Below are 15,743 nucleotides of genomic sequence, written 5' to 3'. Positions count from 1 at the left end.
ATGATTTAATTTCCAAAATATTTTGCGTTTTTTTGAGATATTTATAGACAACTAAAATTTTCAATTTTACTAAAAAAATTTTTTGAAGTGTCGATAAATTAATTTTGGCCATATAAAAATACTTGAAAATTGCATGGTGGGTAGAATATACTTATATAAACATTCGGTGAAAATTTCATGTATCTACGGTCATTTGTTTTACAGTTACATCAAAAACCAGATTTTTTCGAAAAATAAGTGTGCGCAAAATTTTCCGTTTTTCACTTAATTTTTAGTTTGTTTTTCTCGATTATTTAGAAAAGTATTAAGAATTTTTTACTTTTGACCCCCCAAAGAACCAACTAGATTCACTTTCTGATGAACGAAGTACTGAAGTCAAAAAATCGAAGCTCTTTTACTGCCCCAAAACGTGATTACAGACACAAAAAAAAAAACACATCATGGTAAAATCAATACATTCATCGCTCCGCTCAGAATCTAAAATAAGTTTTAATAATCTCATTGCTGGAAGTTCTTAACATATCAGTAATTGATTTAAAAATTTAACGAACAGACTAATTAAATGAACCAGATATTATTGGCTTGTAAAAAATATATGGTTGGTTTTTTTTTAATGTTAAGTTTTTAAAATACTTGCTTACACATAACTTGTGTGTAAATGGGAGAATAAATTGTACCTGAATGTCTCAAATACGAACAACATCGACGAATAATCAGGCTACATAGTAGCAATGAGACCTAACATCGAGGAGAATCAGAAAAGGTGATGCAATTTTTAAAAGCAACAAGCTTCTACAATTTTACTAAAAAATATGTAAACTATTTTTATATACATACAACCTTTTTTTTTTTGTTCTGTATAAAAAAAAATATATTATAACTGTAAATACCCACCTACTTAAATTGTGACTAATGGCCAAAGCTGCCGAGTGTTTCGATCAATAAAAAAAAAAGTCCTACCTATTTGAATGCCATGTATTATGTTTTGGGTAAACCAAACTTAAATATTATTACAATGTTCAAAGTTTTTAAATGCATTGGAACCCAAGTCACGACTAATAAAGGATTTAAATATACATTTTTCCATTTGGCTATGTGTCCCACTGAATATTAAAAAATACACATGGCTTTCGGCCACCGAGTTTATGTTTAGGAAACAATTATAGATCAGTCACAGTCGAGTCTCGATAACTCAAATCAATTGGAATCAAAAATAAATTCATCTGATGTATTTTTGAGTTATACCTTTCAGACACAACTTAAAAACAATTGAAGGGTCAAGATAAAAGGTGCAGTGTTGTACATTATCTAAATAAAAATCTCTTTTTATCTTTATCTACTCCGAGGTTATCTGAGTTAAATTAACTAAACAACTTTCAATGACTAGATTTCAAACTTTATTTTTATATAAATAATTTGAATTTTATGTCATGAGGAATGAGATGTTCAATTTTGTATGGTAGGTATTGCCTCTCGCATGTTTATATTTTTTACTCGATTTTCTCTAAGTTATTTTGATCGATAGTTAATCGGATTTAATAGGTATACACGTAATTTAGTTTAATATATACCTATTCGAGTGTAAAATTTGAAATTTTTATATTACGTATAATAATTATAATAATTGTATTTGTAAAATTATATTTACAATTATTTGATATACAATAGTATTTTACAAATGTAATAGTTTTAAACTATACGGTTTCTATCTAGATTAAAGATAAATATAGCTTAAGGTATAGGCATATTATCTATTATGTATTATCTATCTAGGTTACATTTCAATAAACATTCAGTAATGTAGATGATGAAATATAATCTAGCTAAGTTAAATTTTTGGTTATCTTTGTACAACACGGAGGCAATCATTGTTTCATAAGAAACACAAATATTTCGAAAATATGTTTTACACGATTTTTTAATCAAATCCAAAATCATTTTTATATAAATAAAAAAATAAGTATATTTTATAATATTTTTAAAGATTTTGACTTGCTTAGATAATATCCGTTGCATATTCCAAAGCAGAATTTAATTTAGAGTAATTTGATCAACAAAAATCAGATTTTAAACAATTATTTTATTAATCAGAAGTATCTAAAGTGGAATTAATGAGTGGAGTAATTTTTCTGGTTTATTTGTATGGTAAGAAATTCAGGAAAATGCTATGACATTTTTAATTATCACGAAAATTTCTTCCAAAAAGAGAACCAATATCGACCTATCTGAAGCTCAATCAAAGTGGGATGCTAAAATTTTTTAATAAACATCTAAAATACTCTTTAAACTCTCAAATTAATTTTCTTAAATAATACTCATTTTTACTATACATTCGAGCATAATTCGATAATAGGTCGAATATTACTGTTGTCGTTACACTTTATTATAAATACATAAATCATAAATATATAAATTCGAGATACAACTCCTTCAAGTGAGTTCCATTTCCATCACTACCTTTTGATAGCCTCGTCTTATACAAGGAAGCTACTGGTAAGAAGAATTTATACTATTTCATAATTCGTATCGTTGTAAAAAAAAAATTCTAGGTATTAAAATATATTAAGGTATAATAATAATAATATAAAACTTTACTCTTGGGGCGACCTGTAAGACGAGACACGTTTTTTCTTGTTTTTCGTATGGTACATGCTTTTGTACTAAGGCGACTTAAGCTCATATAGGTAATGTCAATTTTGTCGAGAACGAGATGTTTGAACCGAATTAAGAACGTCTTTGCGATTACATGCACGCACCACTACATTGAAAGACTAGAACGATTGTTAAAAATTTCAACATTCTGTCCCCGATATTACGTATAGCGATATTATTATATTATTATGTTATAATGTTATATTATTATTATCATCGCTTTGTAATCCAAACAATGGAATAAATGTTACTATATTATCAGTAGGATAAAATAACCGATTCTAAAACATCTTCCTCTTCTTCTTACTCGTCCTATACACCACCCGGTCGCGCACGAATGAGATATGCATTATCTCTCCACCTCTTTCGCTACCGCCAATGGTCGCATACGTCATGCGCGACTTACATTATTGTTATCATATGTTGTTATGATAAATTATATTGCCTCCAACCATAGATCACTCGTAACTAATCACATAATATATTCAAATATCTTATGAAAAATATGCAAAATTTCTGGTTTAGGCTAGAACTGTATGCCTTTGTTGTAATTGAAAATGTCTTAACATAGTTCGGCTCTACTCATTGTACACTTTAAACAAAACTGATATACTTAAGGAAATTGTATTTTCTCATATTATTCTAAAAATTCTAAATTCTTGTTAGTAATACGAATATAAAACCCATTAGCGACAATATTAAGTTATATTATATTGACACCTCGTTAATATTGAACTGTCATTAGGATCTATGACTGCAAGATATGTATCCATTTCTATTAATTCTTAATAGTGTGATTTTAAAATGTATCAATACACGTTTTAATAACCTAGAATATCATTAAGATCTGTATTAATGAATACAAATCATTTCCGATCTATATGTATGCTGGTGGTATTATTTTTAAAATCAGCTTGAAAGTTTTCAAGTGTACCTTAAGATTTTTTAGTTTACATTGATCAAACCACCCAACGTCGGTTTCGATATAAATTTCCGACTCTTAACCAACTCTCCCTGGTATGTCAAAAACCTCAATCTTCACAATGACTTGAAAATTCCAACTATCTCCGAAATTGCGTCAAATCACTGCCAAAAGTTATGTTTTCTAAACTATTAATCATTCAAACCTTCTCATATCTAACCTCTCTTCCCACTCACTCCCAGATAACCCGTTTTAAGTTTTTACTTTTTTGAATGACAACATAGAGTTTTAATATCATATTCCAAAGCAGAATATTTTTCTAAGTATTTTGATTCATAAAAGTCGAATTTAGGACGAGTAGTTTATGAGTTATAAGTATTGAAATTATAGATTTGTAGAGTGGAGTGGTACGGGGTTACCCCGCAAAATGTTTGTCCACTACTCCGCTTTACTAAACTTTAAATACTTATAACTCATAAACTACTCGTCCTAAATTCAATTTTTATGTATAAAAATACTTAGAAAATTATTCTGCTTTGAAATATGAAATTAAAACTCTTTGTTGTAATTCAAAAAAGTAAAAAACTTAAAAAATGATAAGGATAAAAAAATATTTAAAAAAATATTTTTTCAATAAAAACGTTTGTTTTTTAACAACTTGAAACTATGTAAAAAAATATTTTGAAAAAAGTCAATACTTTTTTTAAATAATGAGTGTTCTTCGATAAAAAAAATCACCCTGTATAGTCACATATGATAGCAGGTACTAATATTTCTTAATAATAATAAGTCGTTGTATTTCACATAAACGAAGGCAGCGCGTAGATATAGTTTCCAACTTATCGTTCATTATTTATTGTAATAACAAGTAATAACGATAGAAAATAATATGATTTTCCATCAAAAATATATTTTGATGACAAATTATTAAGATTATGTAAAAAAATGTTTAGGATATAATTAAGTAAATTACGTTTTAGATAATCACGTTGTATAGTGTATACGTCTTAAATTATGCTATTTTTCTAAATATACATATACCCCTCGTTTTTCTCGTTGTTTATTAGTTCCTAGCTGTTGTTTTTCTTACACGATAACTTTATGTAATATTAACTTTAAATGATTATTATTACCTATTACCCATCTAAGTTATAAATTATAATAATTTATTCCTATATGATTTACTAGCTGAACTGTACCAAAACAATGCAATGCATAACAAAATAATATAGATATAATTAAAATGTGCACATCCATCTGATACTTGATTATTATAGTTTGATACTAAATAAACTATATTCTATAACGCAGATTAAAATACATTTATTTCCGAAGGAATAAGTTTACGTACCGGTAACTGTATATTAATGTCTATTGAGTAGTTGTAACCGAGTTTATACCGTTGTCCAAGAATAAGAAAGTGAACCTATTAAAATACATAGAATTGTTTAAAAAATATATATATTGTACATAATTATGTAGGTTTATAGTTATTGATTTAAATAGAAAACATTTTAAAACCATCAAATTTTTTTTATCCTCAATCCAACAAGCACTGAACGAAGAAAACACTTAATATTTAATTTTTTAAATATAAGCTTAAGCAAAAAATTATAAATAACAGTAAACAATGTGTTTTTTTATTTTACCTATACAACCTATATACGAGTACATCATGTTTAAACTAAAACTAGGCTGGCTAATAACCTTAGATGTTGACGTCTTAACATTCAACTATTAAAAACTAATAAATAACCTCGTTGCCTGTGCGAAACAATATATATTTATATATTTTTTATGTATTATAATAATGTTACTACATTTACGGGGTTTAGCAGAATGATATGACAAATGAAACAACTTTTTTTAAACATCATTTTAAATTGTGTTAAATATAATTAAAAACCTTTTTCAGCTAGCAATGTAACGACACGACATTATAAAAATGTTTGTTTAATTTTTTTAAACTGAAAATAAAAATTTAAAAATTATATGAACATTTTTTTTAGAAAAATTCAAAATAAAAAATGTTAATGATAATAAAGTCACGTTGTTTATTTTTTATAATTTGAATCAAGATAACTTTTTTCTAAATATTTTTTTGGGGTAATTTAAAAATAATTTTTATACACAAGTGAATCTGAAATTATTTAAGAGGTATCTACCTATATAATTTTTATAATTTTTTTCATATATTTAACTTATATCAATTTTTCATTTATCCGCTTTTTCTATTATACTCTATAACGTGCGTCGTGATTGATAATCATATATTTATATTTTTTTATATTATTTAATGTTCGATCAAACCCCAAATCGTTTGCAAATATCAAAAATATCCTATCTATTTAATAAATTTGGCCATTAGTACTTCAATATTGATTCCGAATTTAATAGTATTTGTTCGTGTGGAAACCACCGCATATAGTTATATTCTGCAGTAGTATAATAGAAAGTTAGAGAACTCGTAAAATAATAAAAGTATACCATGCGTGTATAGTGTGGTTACTTCAAAGTATAGTAACCTGGAGCGCAAAGGGATTTGCTTGTTAACCACACAATTCGACTAAATTTAACAATTTACGAAATAAGATCAATGCTGCAGCAAGAACTTCCATTATTCTATTTGGGTCTAAAATTTAAACGATAATAATACAATTGTTTAACCTTTTGATAATATGTCAAATATACTGTAACTGAAATGCATTAGTCATTATTACTTATACATAATATTTTAAATTGCATCAATTGTAATGCAAACAAAATATAGATAAGTACCATCATAGTTTGTAAAATGAATAAATTAGGATAGTATGTAATTCAAAATGATATTAAAATAAAATTCTTAGATTCCTATTATAATTAAGTATTAACGTGGCTTGGTCGCATGCTCAACATGCGAACAAATCCTTGGTAGATATACAAAACGTGTTCCAACAACCATTCCCCCTTACACAGTACTAGACTTATAACCTTATTAGTAGTTAAAGCCTTAATTCAAATAAAAAATAATAATAATAATAATAATAATAATAAATAACATAATACATAATAGGCATAGGATCATTATTAATATTATTTTAATATTAAGATAAGATATTGTTTAAAATCAGAATAGCGCTATATTGCGGCTAAGGAACACTCTACATTTCATTTTTCCCAGTCTATAATTTTAAATATAAAAATTATCTAATAATATGTTTTAAACTTTTTCATTATTTGTGTAAAGCACTATAATGTATAATATACTTTTATATAATAATATTATGATGAAAATGTGTTTATAACACGTTAAATATTTAACATATTATTAATTGTATTATCTAAAACCATAAAATATAATCAATGTATTTAGTAAGTAGCTATATTATATAGTAATAACCTACCCAATCAGTTTTTAAAATTAGCTACCTACTTTAATAAAATACATTTTTATGTTTCGTAATACGAGAACATAATATATAAATAAAAAATAAAGGAAATGGATAAAAGGACGATATTATTGAAATATATTTACTCCTTCTCACTTAATGACAATTAAAAAATATACTACAATCTATAAAAAAAATATTGCACAACTGCAATGTTTAAAATTTCAGCATCTTCAAAAAAAATATTGAGAGTAGTATAAGAAAAAAATGAAAGAGATATAAATTATTGATATTCTGTTTCACTCATGAAGTCGGAACAAAAAAAATTGTAAATATTTAATACCTGATTAATGTTAAGATAAATTTTCGAAATTAGATACACTAGAACAGGTTTTCTTAATTTTGACATAAAATAAAATCTATTTCTTCTTAATAAAAGTCATTACATAAACGTTTCCGTTTTTCTATACTTCAAAATTTTTCTCAAATGTTTTGAAAAACGACAGGAATTTCCAAAAATTACGCTTTTTAACTCTTAAGTACCGTCTGGGTTGAATTTTTTAATCAAATCAAGCACGACTCTACACAACTTTCGAGAGACTACTCCTCACACCCAAAAAACTATATAATCTCATTCACATACAAAACATAAGTAGCTCAAAATCTAATTGCTATTATGTAGCCATTCAAAAAAATATCCACCTGATCCAATCAGGTAGAAGAGTGGTGAAGTCACAACTATATTCTTTTCTTGATTAATACAATTATTGTTACAGATACACCAAAATTTAGAAGAAGTTAATATTAATATCGGCGACATTGGGTGAACAATATGCATGTCGGGGGTGACCGTTTAAAAAAAATAATATCTACTTATAACGTTCAAGACCATAACTTTCGAAAATAATACCGTTTGTTACTATGTATAATTGCGACTACGTGTGAATTAAATTCCGTAAAAATATACAAAAAAATCCAGAGTTGAATTACATATTTTAAAATCAAATGACTGCGGTCAAATCCAAAGCATTAAAATCCTGTCATAGTTTGAGACTTGGGATTTATAGCGATTCGTCTAAATCTACTCCCACGCGGCATTATGTCGACTTAATAATTGATGTTAATGCATGCAAATATGTATAATATGTTAATAGCACGTACGCGTATTAAAATATTATTTTACGACATTTTAATCTTCATAATTGGTTTAAAAAATTGAAACGCGTGCAAAAAAAAATCAGTGTTAAAAGCAGTTTATTATTTGTATAAAACACCTAACACGGGTAAACGTGTATAATGTACAAGAACGTACACGTCATGATGTGATTTTAAACGAAAATATATAGTAAGTCAAATATTCAAAATTAAGTCGTAAATTAATTAATTTGTACAAAAAGTGAAGTACCAGGGAGAATAAAACATTTTTAATTGTATTTATTTTACTGATTCGAAACGACTACTGCTGCTGCTCTTTTGCGGCAGTTCCGTTCTCAGTAGGAAAGACATTAAATGTTTTGAGACTTGATTTGTACTCGACTTCATTATGATGATATTCCCTAAACATCCTCGATATTATAGATTCAGCCTAACTTATATACATAACAGACCAAATTAACGAGTTGATAATATTACTAATTAGAATTATAAAAAAGAATATTTTTATTTATCATCGCATGCACTAACACAGATACAATATTATTATGCAAGAAATCGCAATAATCTATCTAGCGATTTATACGATATACTAGGACCTTCTCTGCAATCACCAATCATATTCGTGTTTCTTCAGGAGACAGGACTGGACAAACTTATTTAATCATTTAAAAAAAAATAAAACACAACCTTATTATTATTATTATTATTATTATTATTATTATGATATAATTTAAACATTTATTGTTATTGTTATTAAACTTTTCCTTTATTATTGTGTAACACCTTTCAAAAAAAAAAAATGTATCTTATCCTAATGGCCAAGTTGTCGAAAGTTATTTCTTTAATAAAAAATAAATAAATATTATTATGCAATATATTCAACAGAACGTTCTACATACTTACATGATGAATAAAATCCCAAATACCGCTCTCTCATACACTTGTCGATTGTTAATTCTCAAAAACCTTAAAACGTATAATATTGAAATTAAGGATAGTGGTTCAGGTGTATTTTACAATAAAATAACGCAAAAATAGTTTCCATTGGTTTAGGTACAAATTATAACAATAATCGTAGGTATTAGTATAAATATATATTTTTTTTTTCATATAAGTGGTTGCCATTGGTTACACGGGAATATGGGATTTTTTTTTCTATGGTATCGAGGACCGGAGAAGGAACTATGTTGCCAATACTTCTCCTATGGAATATGGGGTAAAAATATACATACAATTGTCGTAATTGTGGCTTTTAATAAAGTAATTTTATCAGATGTCAGATAATATGAGAGTTAATTAATACAATTATTTTTCTACCTTATGTTAGTTGCCTGTAAGCTCAAAAATTACTTTATCGATTTTGACGAAAATTCCAGAGACTGCATGTTCTTAAAGATCTGTCGTGAAAGATCAGAATGGTTTTACCACATTCAAAAATATGCTTAATACATGAATTAAGGTATAGGTACAATAAAATCGAAATTCACAGATATAATGCCGTATCTTATATTTGTTTATTTTTTTTCCGAGGAAACACGGGATCTACAGAAACTTAAGTATTATAATATACATCATGGACAGACATTATTATTATTAGATTGTCCTTAAAATATGAATTCGCTTCGAAGCGGAAGCAATAAAGTGATGTGAAAAGAGCAAACATGTTAATAAAATGTTGAAAGTTGCAACTTAGAGCGCAATCCGACAAAAAGTACCGTCAGCTTGAAAAACAAATATTATTCGACTTAGGAACGCGTGTAACTCGTTAGTTTCCGAAATAAAATATATACCTATATAATTCGTTCGAAATTTCACTGGAACGGAATCGTACGAAATGTATATCTAATGAAAAGAATACGTTTGAAACTCGAGATAATTCATTATCTAAGACGATAACAACAATTTAATATCAATTCAAATAATTTATTATATTCGGAACAATATCCACGAGTGTTGTTGCGGTATTGTCGTGTTTCCTATAATATCGTACGAGAACGAGTGTAAAACATTCGTGAGATACTGAAATGTATTAAAAGTTTGATGCATTTCTTTCTTTTCATGAAAATTGTGTATACAGAAACAAGATTAAAATATATATATATATATATATATATACATGTATACAGCAGAAAAGTTATTGCAAAATGTGTGGTGTAACGAAATAAACCGATACAAACAGAAAACGTAGAACGATCACGCGTTAGACTTTTACACAATATCACGGTAGCCAGTTAAGATATCGTTAACAGTATTGTAGGTGTCAGCTAACATCTCACCTATACATAAAATAAAATAATATCTCTTGTACGATGAATTTATACAATTGTAATGAGAATCATATTGACCTTCAATTAAATTATAATATATAGATTATATATAATAAATATTAAAATCCATAATTACTTACAACAATAAGAAACGACGTAAATTGCGAACCAGACATTTATGAATTGTGCCTATATTTGAGTCAGCACACAGGACAGTGTAACGAACCTTTTGAACGAATTGTGTCCTTGACTTAATTTTTTTATAATATCAATTTGAAAAATCATGGAACAAAAAGCAAAATATTGGACAAAGAACATGCAAATATAGGCACAAGAAAAAATATATTATAGACGGTAAACAACTAAAAAATTACTCAGACGGTATGGGAATTATCTTATATATATATATATATATATTATTGTAAATACAATAATTAATTTTTAAAGTATTGTAAGTACATAGCTAACTGTACACATTTTTAGTAATACATTTTTTATCACACACTTTTTAACCAGATACTTATTTTTAGTTATTTTCTATATTATTATATCACTATTTATAGTTATAACTTATAAGATACTAATTTTAAATTATTTTATTTTAATGGATAAACGACAAACACGCAATATTTTATTATTATTACCAAACCATTATCAGTACAATCATATTACCAGTCCTATGTCTTAAAATGAGATTACATAACAAGTATAAAATGTGCTCAAGTCGCAATTTTCACATACAATTTTAAACAGCACCCAATTAATAGCGATCGTTTATCGAGTATGTAGCTCATTATTGAGTATGTCATTTTTATAATGGATGTGTTTAACTTGAATTCAGTGATACATCATTGTACCTACCTATGCGTTTAAAAATGATCCTGAGTAAAGGAATCTAATAGAATTAATGCAATCAGATATTTCTTTAAAAATATTAAAATATGTTATCACATGTTCGTACTTTTTATTTTTTGTAATTCCCAATTATTTTAATAACACAAACTGAACAATTTCAATTTTGACCTTACAAAAGCACCAATACGGTCCAATTTACTACTAAAAACTTCCTTCGAAGTTTATGACCGGAGTATTTTTTTTTTACTAGAAAAGTATCTCAAGATACAAAAATAAATGTTCAGAACAAACATCATTGTAAAATCAATAAAACATTCTTCACTTCACTCAGAATTTTAAATGATAAAAAAATACGTATTAAGTGAGAATAATAAATTTAAAAAATTGTAATCTATTATAATTTAAGACGTGTCAAGCCACTATAACTGTCCATGATTACTTAGCTTGGGATGGAATTCTCAAAAGTAATTGTATAGTCGTTATACTATTTTATCCTTTTTACTTTTTTAGGGCTTCGTTTACCGAAAAACACTGTTCTAATTTTAGTATTTCACTTTCAATCAAACGGGTATGTTATAATTATATTTATTTATTAATTATAATTAGGTATGTTTAAACTAAATTTTTGTTTGTAAACCAGTCAATTAGGTACTATCATAGTAATTAGATTCGACTGATTATTCAAATGCGTAAAGGTGCAACCTTCGTCCGTTTTTCACTGATTGGTCACGACTGTTACTTCGTCGCGAAGAGTTTCGAAAGCCAATTGAACAGAGATGAATTTTATTTTTGAAGATTTTATTTTTAGAAAAAAAAATATCACTTGCACGTAGGTACATAAATTATTATAAAGCCGTGAAGTGTAAATTATATTCAATGCAGTTTAACGTGAAATAAAGCTCTAATAAAATTCGACTACATATTGCATTTAGAAAATTTTAAAAGATGTACCTAGCTACTTCATATTTTTCAAAATATGTTAAAGATGATCATAAAATAGATACAACTAATGAGATTTAAAATACAATAATAAATGTACAAAATCAGTTGCTTATAATAATATTATTCAAAAGAAAACCAAATAAAATGCTTTAAAAAATAATGAAAAATAACTAATAAATTAAATTTAGTATATTACTTCAATCAAACTAATGAAAAAAAAAAGATCATTAGTTAAATAAGTAACATGGTACTCGATATTTTTCCACTGAAAGGAAAATCGAGGAATCATACGTAATAAGATTTTATTGTTGATTTGCGTTTCTATATGGTGATAAAAATCGGTTACGCTAAATCAGTCAGAAAAAGTTTGGTATCCAGCCCGAAAATATACGCATAGTGCTCATAAATTATCTAATCGTTCTAATATTGAAACAGAATTATCCGTTTTCCTACATAAAGTGTTGTTTATCAAATATAATAGATGTAATTTACGAAAATGAAAATTTTTAAATTAAAAAACTCGCAAAAAAAGAAAAAAACTAAATCAATAGTAATGTATTAATACAATTTACGAGTGTAGAACGACCGTGAGTGCCCACTGAGGAGAAAAGCTATTGGTTTGGGTGTATCGTTATGCTGCTGGTGCAAGTCGTCGGCGTAAAAAATGCATTCTGTGCACAATTTGTACCGTAGGAACGTGTTTTCTTTTAACTCGCGAGCCTAAGGCGATATTATCCAAACGAATACTTGTGCGTATAATGATATATAGAGAGAAATGCGCTGACTGGATTTATCCGGAAGTCCACGGCCAACACGTCGATGAATGGGTTGGTGGGTATTACACGCGCGCCAGACCGGCGGAACACACGCTCCAGGTCTATCATGTGCTTGTCACATCCTCACACGTATTTACGTCGGACATTGATCGATGCGATGTACGTGCTGTCCGAAACACTCCGTATACAGGGTTATTTACCGGGCAAACGCTCACTTCCATTTCTTTCTCTTTAATAATGCCAACTTATTTAAATTATGATTTTTATTTTCAAATAATATACAGGGTGTCCTGCGAGGATTTAACCGTTTTGATATCTCACGAAGTAATTGAGATATCAAAATTCTGGTTTTGTTATAAGACTCACAGGGAAAAGAACTACAATTATTTCATTTTTAAATTTATTTTAATGTTTTGGTAAAAAAAAATTTAAAAATATGTTTTTCATTTAATTATTTCCAAGAAAAATGACTATAACCATTTTGTAGAGTTTATTTTTCTGAAAATATTGACGTTTTAATATTTTATTTTCATTAATTTCCTGATTTTTAATATTTTTTCTAGTTTTGAAGAAATAAAATATGATTATATAACTAGGCACACCAAAAGTGTTCGTTGGCCGTACGAAAATACGGGCGATGCGGTTTGTCACATGTTTGATAACACAACGGAGTTAAATAATTCGCAATTATTAAAAATCAGAAAATTAATGAAAATACAATTTTGAAACGTCAATATTTTCAGAAAAATAAACTCTACAAAATGGTTACAGTCAATTTTTTTGAAAATAATTAAATAAAAAAATATATTTCTTAACTTACATTAAAATAAATTAAAGTATGAAATAATTGTAGTTTTTATCCCTGTGTGTCTTATTAACACAACCAGAATTTCGATATCTCCATTATTTCGTGAGATATCACAGTGGGTAAATCCTCGAGGGACACTGTATATTTCAAGACCTCATTTTCTATAATTCTTAAGATATGTTGTATTGTTCTTCTTAAAAAGTGTCCTGTGATGATCGGGCTTCTGTTTTTCAAAAATTGCTCCCTGTACTATAATTTGGTTGTTCCCAATTCAAAATTTGAACGAGTTATTCAGTTATTAAAATGTTTAAACCAATGATGATGATTATACTTAAAGATGGTTTTACATAAATACAAAATAGATCTAATATTGGATATCTAGTATTTATCATACTTAGACCATTTTCACAAATTGAAAATGTTGATGAATATTAAATGTTATCTACTAAAATTTTCAAATCCCCATAACTTCCTTGTCTTACCAAACCCATTGTAGTGGATCTATAAATTATCCAAAGTTAAATAACTCAAAAATATTAATTTCAATTTTGATTTAGATATACTATGTAATTTTAAGAAAAAAATATCCACTTACTGATTTACAGTAAAAAAAGAGAGAAAGTTTAACGTTTGAAAAACAAAACGAGTTTAAGAGATACCGCATGACAATTCTTGAGTAGGTATATACAAACTGCTTTGACGAATTTAAAAAACTCGGTGAGCAATGCTTACAAATCAATCACTCTGTATAAAACATGTATTACAACGAATTCGTAATGCGTTTAACACATACATAATAGACGAAAGTGTGTGTGTGTGTATACATTAAATAGGACATAGATAAGAAGATACGAATAACCTGCAGTTAAGGTATGTACAATTGTAAAACATTATTCGGGTCCCAGAATACTTGTTGCTGCGCATGGTGGGTGGTTATTAATATTATTTCTCGAGACGGTTCTTCGCGATAACTGATCACTATTACTATTACTATTATTAATATTAGTAATAATATTACGAGTGTCTCATCGTTGCAGTACCTATACAATATGCATTTATTTGTGTATATTAATATATTATACTCTAGGTTATACCATTAATATTAATATTATTGAACTTTATACAGCACTCAACATGCCATTATATTGTACGCTACTTGTTTATTTCACTCCGGTTAAGTTAAATTATTACGTATATATAAACGAAGATTTTGATCCGTCGTACTATAGTATATTATATTTTGCAATACAATTCCATATCAATTATTGCTGCTAAAATATACAAATCATACAATTATTTTTTCTTTATGATTGGCTGAGTTAATGATTTTTTAATTGTTTATTGTAATGTATATTAAGTTAGGTGCATTATAGAATATAATGCATTTATACTGAAATTTTATATTTTGTTTTAGGTATTCATTTTTTAGAATGTATTACTTATGTTTTAAAACATCGAGATTTATTCACTGAAAAAAAATGTTAATGATATGTATTTATGTAGATTGTTTAATAATAAACACCGTTTTTAACAACCTTATAGAACGCACACAAGCAAAGAAAAGGTCTTCCAAAACTTGTTCTACTCAGGATTTTAAATTAATAAAACCATTTTTTTCTTTTTTAATTGTTTACGCTCATATTTTTTTACTTGATATTTTTTATTCCAATCTAATAATAACTCATCAGATGACGTTTTGCACTCCCTTATACAACTTAGAGCTGCAAATATATTATTTAAATGTTTCTGACAATCGATCAACTAAAAATCTCAAATTCGTGTATACGTCACGTGTCCGTTTAGTCAATACCTATACACAATTATATTATACGAAAATATTATTACTCTTTGTTTTAGTGAATTCAATTATTTCAACATTCAATGTTTATCGAAATCCATGAAGATGAATCCACTACAAACGGATGTGAAAAATTGTAATATAATATTGGTGTAATTTTCTAAGGTTATTATATGCTAATTTGAGTCACCACAAAC

General features: G+C 27.0%; 1 protein-coding gene across 8 annotated transcripts in view; it reads right to left on the bottom strand.

Annotated features, from left to right (window-relative positions):
- LOC107168177 (uncharacterized) overlaps positions 1-15,743 on the bottom strand; it is a 213,107-nt gene that overhangs the window by 153,714 nt on the left and 43,650 nt on the right. For 3 of the 8 annotated variants that reach the window (XM_089222101.1, XM_089222105.1, XM_089222102.1), the window contains one exon: positions 4,926-5,000. The exons of the other annotated variants lie outside the window; for them this stretch is intronic. The gene's annotated coding sequence lies outside the window, so the exon portion shown is untranslated. The remainder of the gene's footprint in view (positions 1-4,925; positions 5,001-15,743) is intronic. 8 annotated transcript variants of the gene reach the window in all.

This window comes from Diuraphis noxia, unplaced genomic scaffold (genome assembly GCF_037042655.1).
Source record: "Diuraphis noxia isolate RWA-SAM2 unplaced genomic scaffold, SU_Dnox_SAM2 contig0003, whole genome shotgun sequence".
In the NCBI taxonomy this organism is placed as follows: domain Eukaryota; kingdom Metazoa; phylum Arthropoda; class Insecta; order Hemiptera; family Aphididae; genus Diuraphis; species Diuraphis noxia.
Note: the sequence above shows the minus strand (reverse complement) of the source record. Positions and strands in the feature narration are given on the sequence as shown.